Source organism: Notolepis coatsorum (genome assembly GCF_963971535.1).
Source record: "Notolepis coatsorum genome assembly, chromosome: 11".
Lineage (NCBI taxonomy): Eukaryota > Metazoa > Chordata > Actinopteri > Aulopiformes > Paralepididae > Notolepis > Notolepis coatsorum.
The window spans coordinates 33,121,900-33,138,057 of NC_140175.1; positions in this window are offsets into that span (position 1 = coordinate 33,121,900).

Here is a 16,158-nt window from a genome sequence, read left to right on the forward strand (position 1 = left end):
CAGTTTCTACACTGGTTAGGCTTAGTTACTCTTCGAAGTTGGTTAAGGTTAGAGTTTGTCTTAGAGCAGGGCGATAGAACGCCAGGTAGTTTGCAGGCTGTTCGATGCGGAAATGGGCAAAGACACAGCTCATCACAGTACTTGTGTTGGTGTGCCTAACTTGGCTAACAATGATCTATTTGGCTAGCTGGATGCAGTCTGGACAGTGGATATATACACTTTATCAAGCCCTCCTGGACCACGTTTCAACTAAACAAAGTGAGTTAATGCGGTCTCTCTCTCTCTCTCTCTCTCTCTCTCTCTCTCTCTCTCTCTCTCTCTCTCTCTCTCTCTCTCTCTCTCTCTCTCTCTCTCTCTCTCTCTCTCGCTCTCTCTCTCTCTCGCTCTCTCTCAGTATCCCCGCACGACCACTGCGCCATGCAGTCCCTGCCCCCTGAGACCTCCTCACCAGTCCCCAGGACAGTGTCATTCAAAATGAAAGCTAGGCATGTGCCAAAATGTCAATTCCCAAGGCACATCAAAGCTGTAGTCACAGTTTGTGTAATTCCAATTCCCATCCCTCCTTTCTGTGCCCATGGCCTCCCTACATTGATTGCATTGCAGAGGTGGGTAAGGACATTGCCAGTATCAAACCCAACACCGGAGCTTACCTTTCACACAGGTAGAAGACCATGTGAAGCAGCAGAGAGATGGCATTCCATGGCTGAATAAACCCTTGGTCTCCCTTCTCTGCCCTGATACCATCTGACAGCGCCGCAGCAACAATTGGGAGGCGACAGTGGCTCAGGAGGTAGAGTAGTCGTCTGGTAGTTGGAAGGTTCCCGGTTCAATTCCCGCTCCTCCCGGGCAGCATGTCAAAGTGTCCTTGAGCTAGACACTTAACCCCCCATTGCTCCCAATGTGCAGGTTGGCACCTTACATGGTTGCCTCTGCCATCGGTGTGTGAATGTGTAAGTGATTGGGTGAATGTAAGGAACACAAATTGTAAAGCGCTTAGGATAAAAGCTGTTATATAAATGCACCATTTATTTATTAACAATTACATAGAGGGGGGCAGTCCATGGTCAGGCAGGAGAGGCAGTCCATGGCCAGTGTCACGTATCTGACTATATTCAATATCCAAATTGCCAAGGTTATCAATAATATCCAATAATGAAAGGTAGAAGACCGGGTTCAACGGTTTATTAAAAAGTGAATCAAGCATAAGTTACAGACAGAAGTACATTGCAAGGTGGTTCATTGCAACGGGGCAGACATTCTAGATTCAGCAAGGAACATAAATACTAAGCTTCCTATATGTCATCAATAAGCCAATGAAAATGCTTCTTCATAAAATAGCAGCGGAATACAGGGATCTAGAGTTCTGTCTCCTGACAACAGACTCTCTGGTGCCGTTGTGTGGAATTCCCTTTATGAGCACACAGAATTTGCTAGCTTTAAGTAACCATGTATAGACTTGTACCAGTCTAGTGTCTGATTCTATTTTCTGAAGAAGCATTTTCATTGGCTTAGTGACGACATATAGGAAGCTTGTGTCTTCCTGTTCCTTGTAGAACTGGATTCTGCCCGTTGCAATGTAGATTTGTCCTTGCAACATATCCTTTTCCTCTCTGTAACAATTGCTTGATTCACTTTTGAATAAACCGTTGAAAGATCTTTTCCACCTTTCATTATTGAATATAGTCAGATAACCTTGACAAAAGCGCTTTGGATAAAAGCGCTATATAAATGCACCATTTTCCATTTATATAAAGACAGAGAGGGATATTTACATTCCACCATTTATGGGAAACCTACCTCCTGCAATACTATACTCCATGCAAAAGGTTGTCATCCTAAACACCATAAATAAAATATACCTGATGGTCTATTTCAAATAATGAGGAGAATTTGAAAGAGATAAAGAAAAAGATTTATATCAAAAAGCTGAAGAAATGGAGAATTGTTTCATTCAAAGAGGCTATGAAAAGACAGAAGGACTAGAAGAAAAAGCGAAAACGTAGAACAGGACATTCTTCTACAGAGAAGAACACCCAGACATGCACCTGAGAGAGATGTAGGTATTTTATTCTTCAAATAAAATTGCCTGAGTACCCACCCCTGCCCCTGTGGCTAGCCAGTCCAGTATGGAAGAAGGGGAAATCTTAGGCACAGGTTTCAATTAAAGAGACACTATCACCAGGACTCAGGGCTGGACTGTGATCAGAAAGAAGTCTACCGTAAATCCTCTAATAGTGGAGGGCAAATAGAGGACGGGCCTCTTAGAATGTACGTTTTTTTCTTTTCTATTTGTGCCGTGATATAGAATGAGATAAACTCTTGCCAATGCAAATTAAGTGCTGCCTCTCTCTACCGTTCCCGCTACACTCTGACTACATTAACGTTTCCCTACTCTCACTTCGTTGGCGTTAGCTAACGTTGTCATAGCTAGATCTGTGGTGTCGGCTGGATGACGTTGGCTTGTTTTGCAAACGTTAGTTAACGTTCGCTATCTATATGGTGTTGGCAGGCTTTGATTGATTGATTGATTGATTGATTGATTGATTGATTGATTGATTGATTGATTGATTGATTGACGGGGCTGGCGTTGTCCAATTGACATTACAGATCATGATGGCTATGATAGCGTTAGCTAAAGCTATTGCCGCACTGCGTGTTATCAACTCGATTCGACTCAGGTAGAGTCGAGAAGGTACCACACGCTAAATTGTCCATGCCCTCTAATGGAAACAGTTATATATGCAGTTAGACAGTCCTACATAGAACCTCTAACTTTAACACTCCCACTTAGGGTTGTTTTAGCACACTGGATAACTTCTCCGAAAACATTTTACAAATAAAATAATACAATCCAACATCAAAAGAGTATGGCAGTCAATATTTACACGTTAAACACGACCTCTGCAAATCTCTTCAATTTCAATTTGGAACAGGTTTCCTCATAGTGTCTGCTACCATGTCGTCCGTTGGACAGTAAATCAGTGTCATTCTTTCTTCTCTGATGACAGATCTGATGAGATGATATTTTATATCGACATGTTTACATCTATGTCGGCACACTGGGTTCCTAGCAGGGGGCGAAACTAAAGCCTGCCAAGTGCCATTGGCGGGCAATTTTTACGTTTGGCAATTGCCACTGAGAGGTCTTCCTGCCGTGTGGCGGGTACCTTAATAGTCATGTAAAGAAAAATATATATCTGCGGTGTGTTTTGGTTTTACGACAGTCGCAGTTTTTGGCAACCTCGTCTCTAACGGCACGTCATCTCGTTGGCTTGTTTACCAACGTGACATCCGCTACACGCTCTTCTTCTACTCTGTAGGGAGCTCAGCTAACGTTACGCCCACCTAGCTAACGCAGAGTAGCCAACGTTAGCGAAATGTAATAACGTTAAATAACGTTAATCACTGATACAGTATGTGGAACCATATTAAAGGAGTAAACCGGCCGGTAAAAAGACAACTCACGGCAGCGAGAGCGGGACCACCTAATAAAAGAAAGTTTAGAGACGAGTGGAGATTTGGAGATGCCGTTAGCGGTGTCTCAAGAGACTGGCTCCAGTATGATGCTGGGGCTGGAGTGATGACTTGTTCGGTGTGCCGCAAGTATGCAAAAAACAAAAACAGAAACCACACTTTTGTTATTGGGAGCACATCTATGAAGCTGGAAGCAATTCGTGACCATGAACAGAGCCAGTGTCACATTGGCTCCATGTCTGCGTCCCGGATTGCATCGGAGTCTCTCCTTTCAAGACCCTCTGTGGCCAGGCTAACAGCCATGTCAGATCAGACCAGCACAAAAATGAAGATGCTGTTTCGGACCGTACATGCCATTGGAAAGAATGCAAGACCCTTTACGGACTTCGAGTGGATGTGCAAGTAAGTGAACATGTTTATTCTCTTAAATTAGTATCACTAGTATCATGACTACTATATGAAACCTGTTAATGAAGCACAATGCATGTAGAGTATTCTTGTAATAACGTGAGACTCACAACTGTGAACTGATCTGGTCATTTATTTAGCATAGCCTTGTTTATGTTGTGTTTTCAATAAAATAACTCATTATACAGTATACTGTTATTATGCACTGAAATGTTTGAGAAGTTCCAGGCAGCTATTTATTAGATAAGCTTATTCATTGTATTTAATTAATTAATTTGTTTGTTGGATTTTTGCAGTTTGGATGAAAAGAAGGGCATCAACATATAGGAATGAGAAGCAGGCCAGAGAGTTCATGCACCATGTTGCAGAGGCTGAGAGAAACCACGCCAGAGAGAATTTAAAAAACATAAAAATTCTCTCCATCTTGTCAGACGGCTCCACAGACAGTTCTGTGAAAGAGGAGGAATTAGTGTATGTCAGATTCTGTCACAAGGGCAAGACTGAGACAACTTGTTGGCATCAAGTCAGTGGAGAAGGCACACATAACCAATGCCATCAGTGTCATCATGGATGGAGTGTGTGAGGAGTGGGGGAGCAAGTTGGTTGCTCTGGCAACAGATGGAGCGGCTGTGATGACTGGAGCCAGGAATGGTGTGGTCAGCCGGCTGAAGGGGGACAAGGCCTACATCATCGGGATCCACTGTATGGCACACCGCCTTGAACTGGCCTTTGCCGATTCCATCCGCTCCAATGTGATGTTCCAGAAAGTAGAAGACCTTATCAGTGGGCTCTACACCTTCTACCACACCAGTCCACTGAACAGGGCCAACCTGCTAAACAGCTTCCAGGCTCTTGGGCACACAGCACTGGTCCCCACCAGAATTGGCGGGACCCGATGGGTAGGACACCTACTGCGTGCCCTGGACCAGTTCCTGCGTGGTTACCAGGGGCTTGTCCAGCACTTGGAACAGGTAGTGGCTCTAGATTTCTATGCTAAGTAGTACTCCAAAAGTTAACATATGTAATGTAGTAGTAGTAGTAGTAGTAGTAGTAGTAGTAGTAGTAGTAGTAGTAGTAGTAGTAGTAGTAGTAGTAGTAGTAGTAGTAGTAGTAGTAGTAGTAGTAGTAGTAGTAGTAGTAGTAGTAGTAGTAGTAGTAGTAGTAGTAGTTTATTCAGTCATCATCTCACACAATGCAATATACACCATCATTTAACAATATTTGATTTTACAGTGACTGAAAAGGTACAGACTGAAGCATAATGCTTATATATGCTGTCCTATATTCTTAACAAAAATTTATACTCCAAAACAGTATTCTAAAATAAATATAAATAAAGTAAATAACAACAAACATCCTTAGAATTAGTAACATGTTTCAATGTTTTATAACAGCAATTAATTGTTTATTTGTATGTCTTTGTTCTTAATGTATTTCAGATTCAATCTCCTGATGCCCAAAATGTTAGAGGTGCCCAGCAGGCCAAGGCCAGAGGCTACTACAGTATTGCCAGGGATGCTGCTGTTGTCCGCTTCTGTGGCTTCCTGCATGACACACTCACACACCTGAGCAGCCTGTCTGCCTGTCTGCAGAGGTCCACTGTCACCATAGCGGAGGCACACAGCTCCTTGTGCTCAACACAGGCAGTACTTAAGAAGTACAAAACCAGGTATGTTTATTTAAGCTGCAAAAGAAATGTGTACCTTAAGAGAATTAAGAGAAATGATTGTGTGAGTGAAAGGTGAATTCAGAAATGTAAATAGTAAATAGTAAAATTAGTCTTTTATCTTCAGACAAGGGCCCACGATGAAAGCCACAATGGCCAACAGCTATGAGGGAATTCCACTGACCAGAAGTGACAGCAAGTGGAGCAAGACCATCGTCACCTCACAGGAGAAAATGCTTGACAAGCTACAGGAGAGTCTGACCGACAGGTTCCAGGACATCAGTGACGGGTTGCTGTATGCCACCAAGGTGGTCAGCTTCACCAACTGGCCAGAGTCAGCAGACGTAGCAGCAGGTAGGTTGATTTCTTTATGTTTAATACAGGGCAGTGCAGTCAGCCTGGTTCATGATCATATTATTATAGTTTGAATATTTGAATATGCTTTCTGTAATATTTATACAATTCTAGATTTTGGAGAAACTGAAATCGAAACCCTGGTGGACCACTTCAAGCCAGTCCTGGAGACCTCTGGAATTTTTGCAGAAAGGATCCCTGACCAGTGGACTGTCCTGAAGGCACTGCTGTATCAGGAGGCCCAGTCCCTGCAGAAGATGTCCTGGCTCAGGGTCAACAGGAGCCATCTATATTCCTGCCCTGATTTGCTGGCATTGGTCGACCTGGTCCTGTCCTTCCCTGCATCCACAGCTGAATGTGAGAGAGGTTTCAGTATAATGAAACAGGTAAAAACAGACTGGCGGTCCAACCTAAAGTCTGACACACTGTCAGATCTCCTGATAGTCCAGCTGTCCTCTCCAGAGATCAGTGAGTATGACCCCACAAAAGCTGTGAATCTATCTGTGGCACCAGGACTGCGTCAGGAGTAGGAGACCGGACTTTATGGACGGACGTGACCGGGCAAAGAGGGTGGAGATTGTGGACTCTGATGAGGACATGATTGAGAAATGAGGAGGTTTAAGTTTTATTTATTTTTTATTTATTTTACACATTTTATTATGTTTTTTTTTTTTTATAACGACCAGGACCCACCCACCAGCTTTCCCACCCCTAACACTGCCAATTGTGTTAGTATGAACGACCAGCCAGGCTGGTAGCAATGCCTAGAGCTGGGCTCGAACCCAGCATCTCCTGCACTAGTGGCGAGCGCCTTGCCCACTGCGCCACTTTATTATGTTCTGTTATGTTTGATGTTAACATCAGGTTACAATTTAAATTTAAGATTGACATCTTGTATTGATTAAGTAATCAATCAATATATTAAAATAATTTGCTTAAAATTTTACTCTGGCCTCTTATTTAAGTGTATTCTTCAACATAATACCTTATCTACTTGAAATGTACTGATTTTTTTTATATGTGACACAGAAATGCGTTTTTTTGGCTGTTAAGAAATATGCTTGGCGGGTAGATTTTTCCCATCTACCAGCCACTGGCCGGTGAGTCAAAAAGTTAATTTCGCTCCCTGGTTCCTAGCAATCACAATGGTTCCCTGGTTGCCCTCATAAACAACAGTCTTCATATATACATAGGTGTCCATCACTTCGAGCAGTTGTTCTAGATAAACAACAGTTACATAGGTGTCCATCACTTCGAGCAGTTGTTCTAGATAAACACATTCCTGCATTGTCATAGCTAGAAACATACACTCGGCTTCACAGGTTGATAGTATCACTGTGGGCTTTAAGTCCTAAACCCTCGCTGCCCTTTCTGAAACACAGAAAGTCAGTCTGCTGTACTCAGTCTGCTGTACCTTTGGGATAACGAAAAACATGTTTTTGACGTAGTTCAATGCTTCTCTGTGGGGTCAGCAAAATGCTGTGACAATTTTTACTCACTACAAAACATAAGTCAGGGCGAGTACAGGTTGTCAAACAACTGAGGCTACCCACAGCTTCTCTATACATCTCATACATCAGTCAAAACATCTCAGGATCTTTTCCACATAATTAAATCATTTAGAATATGGTAAGTCATCCACCTCTGTATTTAAACATGGGCTCCATTTCTGTATTTAAACGTGGAATCCACTCTGGTATTTAAACCTGGATTCTACTCCTTCCGTGTTTAAACCTGGAGTATCCTCCTCCTGCATTTAAGCAGTGTAGCCACCCTCCTTCAGTATTTAAACATGGAGTACCCTCCTTCAGCATTTAAGCAATTAGCTACGAACCATACTTTGTACTTGTCGTGGCCTTCAATACCCTCCTTGATTGAATACACCCATTCCCCTCCCACTGTCTCAGTGGTGGCTGGCCGATAGGGGCGCTAGAGCGCCGCCCTCCCTGGTTAAAAGAAGAAGAAGAATAATATTTTTTTTGGGCCCTACACAGTAAATTTTGCAGAGTACATTTTACTCAAACTGAGTCCATTTGAGCCCAAGTGAGTACAATTTTACTCAGTTTGAGTAAAATGTACTCAGCGAAATTTACTGTTAAATAAACATGTTTAAAATGAATAATATTTACTCATTTTAAGTATGTTTGTGTTTCCAATGCACAATATAACGTTAATATATCAAATATAAATAATTGTTTTCATTAACAACAGGAAGTGACTCCTTTCCGTAGCCGCATTTCTCTCGGGCTAGACGCAATAGGCGTCTATTCTTTCCGTAGCCGCATTTCTCTCGGGCTAGACGCAATAGCGCTTACAGTGGGCGTGCACTGGTTTCATCGCTGTATCCGTCGCAGCCAATCAGTGCGTAACGCGCTGTGCGTTGAAATATGATGTATTATGATGGAAGCCGGGCGCTTTTCCAAGCGATCTATTATCATCTAAGCAAGCAGCGTCGAGACTTTCCTTAGCCGCATTTCTCTGAGACGCTCTCTGATTGGCCGACACCAGTATTTTCCGTAGCCGCATTTCTCGGAGATGCTCTCTCTGATTGGCCGACGCCAGTTTCTGGTTAGGAAAGTTAATTAGTTAGTTACTTGATGCTGTTGTGTTGTGATGCAGTCACTCTGGACAGTGGATATACATCGACAACAACAGTCTGGGACTGTGGGACAGTTGACATTATACACTTTATCAAGCCCTCCGGACCACGTTTCAACTAAACACAGTGAGTTAATGAGTTAATGCGGTCTGTCTCTCTCTCTCTCTCTCTCTCTCTCTCTCTCTCTCTCTCTCTCTCTCTCTCTCTCTCTCTCTCTCTCTCTCAACACAGCGTGTTAATTTCGCTGTGGGTATTGCATAATGGCTGAATGAATGAATGGTAACTTGTTTAAAATGACAAGATAGGCCTATATAGGGGATGTTTTTAACAAACAGGGTTTTTGTAGTTATGGAGAAATATGCAAAAAATTTAATCTCACCAAGTCCACATGGCTTTTTTACATACAGTTACGGCTATGTTTGAAGTCTCACAGTGTTCCATTAGACATACCAATTGAACACCACAGATACCACAAATTCTTCTATGAAAGAGAGACATCGAGAGGTTTTGTTTCAGATTTTTATCATCAATTACTAACGTCCTCGTATGAAACCCTCCAACTAGACTCTGCCTGGAGGAGGGATATACCAGACCTGGAAAGTGACTTTGATTGGCAAGGAGCCTGGGCAAATGACCGACTTACATCAAGGAACCCGGACCATCAACAAATCAATCTTAACTATATTCACAGGACATACTTGACTCCTATAAGATTGAGCAGAATGGGTCTTAAACAAGACTCCAAATGCTCCCAATGTACAAATGGGGACGAAGGGACATTTATGCACATGTATTGGGACTGCCCACCAGTTAAGACATTCTGGAAAGATGTGACCCAACAATTATCAAAACTCGTATCTTGGAATATACCTGTACACCCCTCGGTATTACTATTGAATGATGTTTTTGAGTTTGCAGTAAATCCACAGCTAAAGAGATTGGTTTTATCGGGTATCACAGTAGCTAAAAAGCTGATCGCATCACGCTGGTTTCAACCGGAAAAAATGTGCCGGAAAGTTTGGTTTCTTACATATCTCGATGTGATTTATCAAGAAATATCCACAGCAAGAATTCTGGGTCTCAATGAATCCAAAATGTCAATGTGGTTAGAAGTGGTGGAGAGAATAAAAGCTAGCTTATAATGGTAGTGTCTGGTTAGGTGCGAGGGATAATGGAGGTACTATCCAAGGTGGGGTCCGGGAGGGGGGGGGGTTCGAGCTGGAGCACATGTGTGTAGGTTTTTAGATAACAGGTATTAGGGGTATATCCTATATAAGACAATTAACTAAAATGTGATTTCATTGGATGTGCACTGACAACTAATGCTTGTATATCTTATCGTCATGTTTGTTTATGTGTTTGTTTAAAAAATAATAAAAAAATAAAATACAAAAAAGATAGGCCTATATATATGTGTTCATTATTGGACGTGTACTAGTGTAGTATGAATCAATTAACTCGACTTAATGTTGGTAACGTTATGAGTCAGTATTCGCTTGGTCAGCTTGGTCAGATGATCGCGACCACCCAAATGTAGTTCACACCGGCCGCCACTGCACTGTCTGTCTGCCCTCTGGTAACTTGGTTGAATACACCCATTTCCCTCCCACTGTCTGTCTGCCCTCTGGTAACTTGGTTAGAGTAAAGGTGTGGTTGTCCTCTAGGGACCTCATCTCCTCATCCCTTGCTCTCTCCAATTTACTTGATTCAGGGGACACTATGGCCTCTTTAAAGGTCGGGGGTACCGCACTGACTACCCTGTAGCAGTAATCAATGGTGATAAGTGTACTGTCATCCTCGTCACTCCCTCTCTGGGCATAGTCTGTCAGATACTTTGGGGGTTTGTGTTCCCTTGAGGGATACCTCCCACTGCTTGGGGCACTTGACGTCACCCTCGGGTGCTCCTCGTCATCGCCCTCTGGGGGTGGCTGACTGTCTGCCTGCACGACCGTTCTAAGTACACTGGGCTGAGGTGTCTCTGTTTCTTCACACCTTACTCTGGAGTCCAGCTCTGGCTCCTCTGTCTGTGTCTCGCTCTCACATGTTGTCTTTGTGACAAACTTGACTAGCATGTGTTTCTGCACTCTCCCTTTACCGGGATGATAAACTAGGAAAGCGGGGCTTCCCTTGTCGTGCCCTACAAAGAGTCCTTTTTCACATCTGGACTCTGGCTTTCCCCTGTCCTGCAGGTACGCATAACACACTGATCCAAATCGGTGCATTCTAGCCAGATTACACTTCTTTCCTGTCAATGCTGTATACGGGGTGGTGCCCGTGTGCTTATTAAAGCACCTGTTTCTGGTGTAAGCAGCTTCTTGCACCGCATAATGCCATAGGCTCTTAGGTAAGTTACTGTCTACTAGCTTACACCTAGCCATTTCGAAAAAGGTGCGCCATTTCCTCTCTGCCACTCCGTTGTGGTGTGGGGGATATGGACATGACGTCTCGTGTCTTATCTTGTACCTTCTCAACAGTGATTGGAACTCTCTGTTTGTGAACTCGGTTCCATTGTCGGACCTCAAGCATCTTACGTTACCATAAGGGGCTACGTCTGCCAGGAATTTCTCCGTGGCCTGGAGTGTGTCACTCTTTGCTTTGAGAAAGTAAACAAACACTGCCCCTGTGCACACATCTGTAAAAGACTGTACATATCTAAAGCCTCCTATGGACTCGTTGCTTACTGGACCGGCTAGATCCGTGTTAACTAGCGTGTGGTACCTTTACTTTTTCTGTGGGATTTCTGTTTCTCGATTGAGTAAACGTCCCCGTTTTGCACACTACACATATTTTGTCAGGTCTACGCTTTTCACCTTCAATGTGCATGCCTTCTGTCACTGCTTGCAGTTTTAGTAAATCCTCGTAATTACAATGACCCATAATCTCTTGCCATGTCTGAATATCGTGACTGACCATCACGCTACACATATCATTATTATCATTACACTTGTCATTGTCATTACACTCTGTTTGTAGATAATACATTCTCTGGTACATCTTTATGTCAAACCGTGTACCGTCAGGCTCTACAAGAAAATGTTTACCTTTATCGAAGAATACCTTGGCACCGCTTGCAGTAGCAGCTATTACAGAGAATAGTCCTTGTGGGAACGATGGTACGTAGAGAGCGTTCTTTAACGTCACTGTACGCTGGCGCCCCCCACTGTCCGTGAGGCATACCTGTGCGTCTCCTCTCTCTTGCGCCAACCCGTAGGTACGCTTCCCGTCTGCCAGCTCCATGCTGTGCCTCTCCGGGTGGAAAGTGTTGTCAAAGTTCTTGAACCGACTCCTGTCGTTGATGACATGGGACGACGCACCTGTGTCCACGATTAGTCCCTTCCTCTGGGCCCGCTGCAGCTGCGCCGGCCTGGCGATGCACGCTGTCCGCGCCCCGAAAGCGAAGTCTTCTTGTCCCGTTATTCTCCGGGCGTCATCTCGATCCGTCTCACGTCGACCGTCGCCGCCATCGTGTCCGCTGCCGCCATCTTGTCCACAGCCACCATCTTGTTTGTAGCCGCCGTCTCGTCCATGGCCGCCGTCTCGTCCATGGCCGTCATCTTGTCCATGCGTGTATCGGGCGATCTGGTCGTGTGCCCCGTGGATTTGCAGAAGCTACACCAGACCGTCTTTGTGCAGTCGCCTCTCCGATGGCCTTTCTCTCCACATCGCCAACACGCCAGCTCCGCCGTGGTCCTGGTCCTCTCCCTTGGCATCGCTCGGGCCTTTAGCACCCTCTTTCCCACCTCCGCGGCGGCTGGGTGGGTAGCTTCTGAGGCCTTGAAGTTTCTTAACTTGGCCTTGAACTGTCCCAGCGTCGTTACCAGGAGTGTGAACGGTTTGTACAGCTCCGGTAGTCCTCTCATCACCATCGCCATCATTAGCCCATCGCTTGGTGCTTCTCCTGCACTCTTCAATGCCATCATGGCCTGCTCAGCTCTGATGACGTATTCGGTCACCGTCTCGGTGTGTCCCTTCCTCAGTCCCGTTAGTGTTATGTAGAGGGCCATGACTCGGGGTCTTCCTCGCCCGATGTAATGCTCTCTCAACACCCCCAGGCTTTCTCTGCCTTTGTCTTTAGTGTTGCGGAATATCAGCCCCAAGCTTGTGTCGTCGAGCAGTGACGCTAACTCACAGTATGCGTCTGCGTTACGCTGGTCGTCCAGGGCTTGCTCTTCTGCCATCAGGGGTCCTGTGGGGGCTGCCAGGATCGTCTCCTTCAGTCCCGCACCGTGCATGCAGCATAACATGCGCTCTGCCCAGAGCTCGTAGTCCTTTGCTTTTCCATTGAATGAGGGCCAATTGCTCCTTCCCTTGGTCGCCATCCTCTTGATTGATGGTAGGCGTAGCTTTAGCTCTTGTTGGCCTAGCGTCTAGCCACGTGGTGCTCCCGGTGCTAACCTAGCCTATACTTTAGCTAAGCTTGCTACCCTTATTATTTCACCCCGGTGTGATCTGGGCCCATAACCTGTTGACAGAATCTGGCTATGGGGCGACAATAATGTGGTCAAGAGGCATGGTTTCTATCTTTAGCCTTTGGCGTGGTTTATTCATTCACATGTTAAACAGCAGTTCTAGAGTTCTCCTCTCACTGAGAGGCTGGTGGAAAATAGGTAGAGGGGGAGGAGACATCTCTTTATATACTCGTCACCTGGTGGTATCATGAGTGGCTCCGCCTAGAACGCCCTCTAATGGAAAACAGTTATATATGCAATTAGACAGTTACTAGCAATCCTACATAGAACCTCTAACTTTAACAGCTAATATAGGCAAGTGGAGCAGTCCCTACATAATTACAACAGTACAGGACACAAAATGATTTAACTCCTACTGGACGATTCCTTAGTAGCAACGTGCATAATAGTAAAAGACAGAAGGTTAGTAGTTTTTTTCTTCATTATTATAATTTTATTTAATTTCAGATGATGTGAAGTGTGTTTTTAAATTTTTTTTAACTTAAATTTGTATTAACATTTATAGACAAACAACACTTAGACAACTTACAATGACATCCATAACACAACAATGCACTAACATGGGCCCTTTGAATTTGGCTGCGTTCAGCCTCCCAGACCCCCATAAGAGGGACCCCCCCTCCCGCCATCCACCCCCAGAAATAGGGCTCCCCCACATCCCAGGTCCGTCCCATGCGGGGCCGAGCACTCAGCGACACGGGTCCCTTGAATTAAATTCGGCCAGGCTCAGTAGAGGAGAGAAGGAAGGTACTCCACCCCACCGAGCCAAGCCCGCTACCTCCCATGTCACCGAGAGCCCCACTCCACGCACACTGACCCCGCAACACACAAGACACCACCGGGCAAAGCTCAGCCGCTCTGACCCCCATGAGAGAAACCCCTCCCTCCCGCCCTCCTTCCAGAGAAACAGAGCACCCCCATATTCTGGTCCACCATGTGCTGAGCCGAGCACCCAGAGCCCCCGCCCGACCCCAAGGTCCCCGGCCCACAAGAACCCAAAGCCCAGGCCTGCAGAAGGCCAAAGCCCCACGCCTCAATGGCCCCCCAGCCCAGCGACCAGACCGCCCAGGCCACGGCAGCCGAGGGCCACAGGAAACCCCACCCCACCCATACCGATCCCACAACATGCAAGACCCCCCTCTCCTGGGTCAAACCACCGGAATGATGGCCCCTCCCCCCGACATTCTCCCCCACTGAACTCAGACTGCCCACCTCTGTACCTCCCATGTCACCGATATCACTATATACATTTATGCTAACATGACTTAAAAAATAAAGCTGACAACACAATAAGAAAAAATGAAATGAAAATGAAATAAGCTATATGGTTAGCACTTTTTGCCCCCGTTGGCGTTTTGGAGGGGAATCAGCTCTCCTATTGGAGAAGCCCCCCCCCCCCCCCCTAGTGATGGAGATACCCCCAATGGAGATTCTCCAAGCCGCCCTTCATGTCCAACATTTTTTAATTCTTGTCCTTCACAAATGTCCATGTGCCCATTTAAAGCAACTGCTATTCTAACATAACTCAGATTCTAACATAACTCAAAGAAAAAAGACAACATTTGGCGCTCCCATGGTGTTAGAGGATCTTAGTCGTATCCCTCTGTTCCCCATTGGAAGGGTGAGGAGTAATGGCTCTCCTAGTGAGAGGGCTCCCCCTAGTGGCGAAATGCACACTATATAAGTCCAACATTCGTTCTGTGGACGGCCTCAGAGCTCCCGGTCAATGTTCTGAATTTGTCTTTCTTATGCACATGTTCATTTGTATTGTGTGTCACGTGTAATCCTGTAGTTCCTTCATACCAGTCCATTGTGTATTATTCCCCAATATGTTTCCTAATCAGCGTGTCCCTTTTTTTAAATAAATTTCAAATCGTTTGTCTATAACGTGTGTATTGTAAATCATAGTGTTAATTATTCTAAATTCTGGTGTTATAGTTTTATACTACTTGGTGTAACTGTTCAATTATCTTTCCTCTGTTGTATCTATTCTCATCCCCAGGTCCCCCATGTGTATGTTTGTATTGGGTGCTCTTCCACGTTGATTTTGTCTTGTATCTTTCCTTGGATTACCGTGTCCCTTCATGCCCCTTTCTCGTGTCCCTTTGTCGTTCTTCATAGTTAATCTGCTTTGAATCGGTTCAGGTCCCCTCTTTTCCTCCTCCCGTCCTCCTCTCCTCGTCCTCGTCTCTCGGTTCTGGTTCACCTGCGCGCCCTCTCCATCCTCTGCATCAGTGTAGGCCTCTCTCCTTCCCCTCCCGGCACCTTCCATCCTCTCCGTGCCGTGTCCCTTCGCCGCCTCCTGCACCTTGTCAGGACCTGGTTCCTTCCTTTTTCTGAGTTTTCTTTATTTCTACATAGCTTGGATGCTTCATTGCTACCTCCGTTGGATTTTTCAGTGTTACATTGTATGCTCCGCATTGCTTCTAATCCAATCTGCGTGGTGGCCTGGTTGCGTCCATGCTTTCTACAACGGAGTTCGGCGATTTGCGAATCTGATTGGCCACTTGCCTATTTCCACGTCGAACAGCCTGCAAAGCACCTGGCGTTCTATCGCCATGCTCTAAGACAAACTCTAACCTTAACCAACTTCGAAAGAGTGCCTAAGCTTAACCGTCGAAAGAATCTATCGCCATGCTCTAAGACAAACTCTAACCTTAACCAACTTCGAAAGAGCGCCTAAGCTTAACCAGTGTAGACACTTGCAGTCCCACGATTGGGCGTACGCGTCACATGACCAGAAATGAATCGCCGAACTCCGTTGTAGAAAGCATACAAGCGGCCTGGTTAGCCTCTATGTTAGCTTGTAAGCTAGTTCGTATGTTAGCCTGTAGCTTCTCTGCATTGACATTCAGCGTCCCGCTAGCTTGTTCTTCCATCTTCCAGCCTCGTCTTTTCCATCTGTGTATTTACTTCATCTGGGGTTACTTTTCTTTCATTTGTCCTCGTGTTCATTCTTCCTTCTTTCTTTTGTCCTCGAATCTTCACTTTTTATTTTGTTTTGAATTGTTTTACTTCCTTTTTTTTTATATTCTTTGACCGGAAGCTCTTTCATGTGGCTGCTCACCAGAACGTCGCTGTGAAGTGTGTTTTTAGTCAACAACGGAAGATTGGGCGGGTTTCAGCTGTCCTGATTGTGGTGATTGTGGAGAGAGGACCGACAATAGCCTGCTTTGCTTTGATGACCC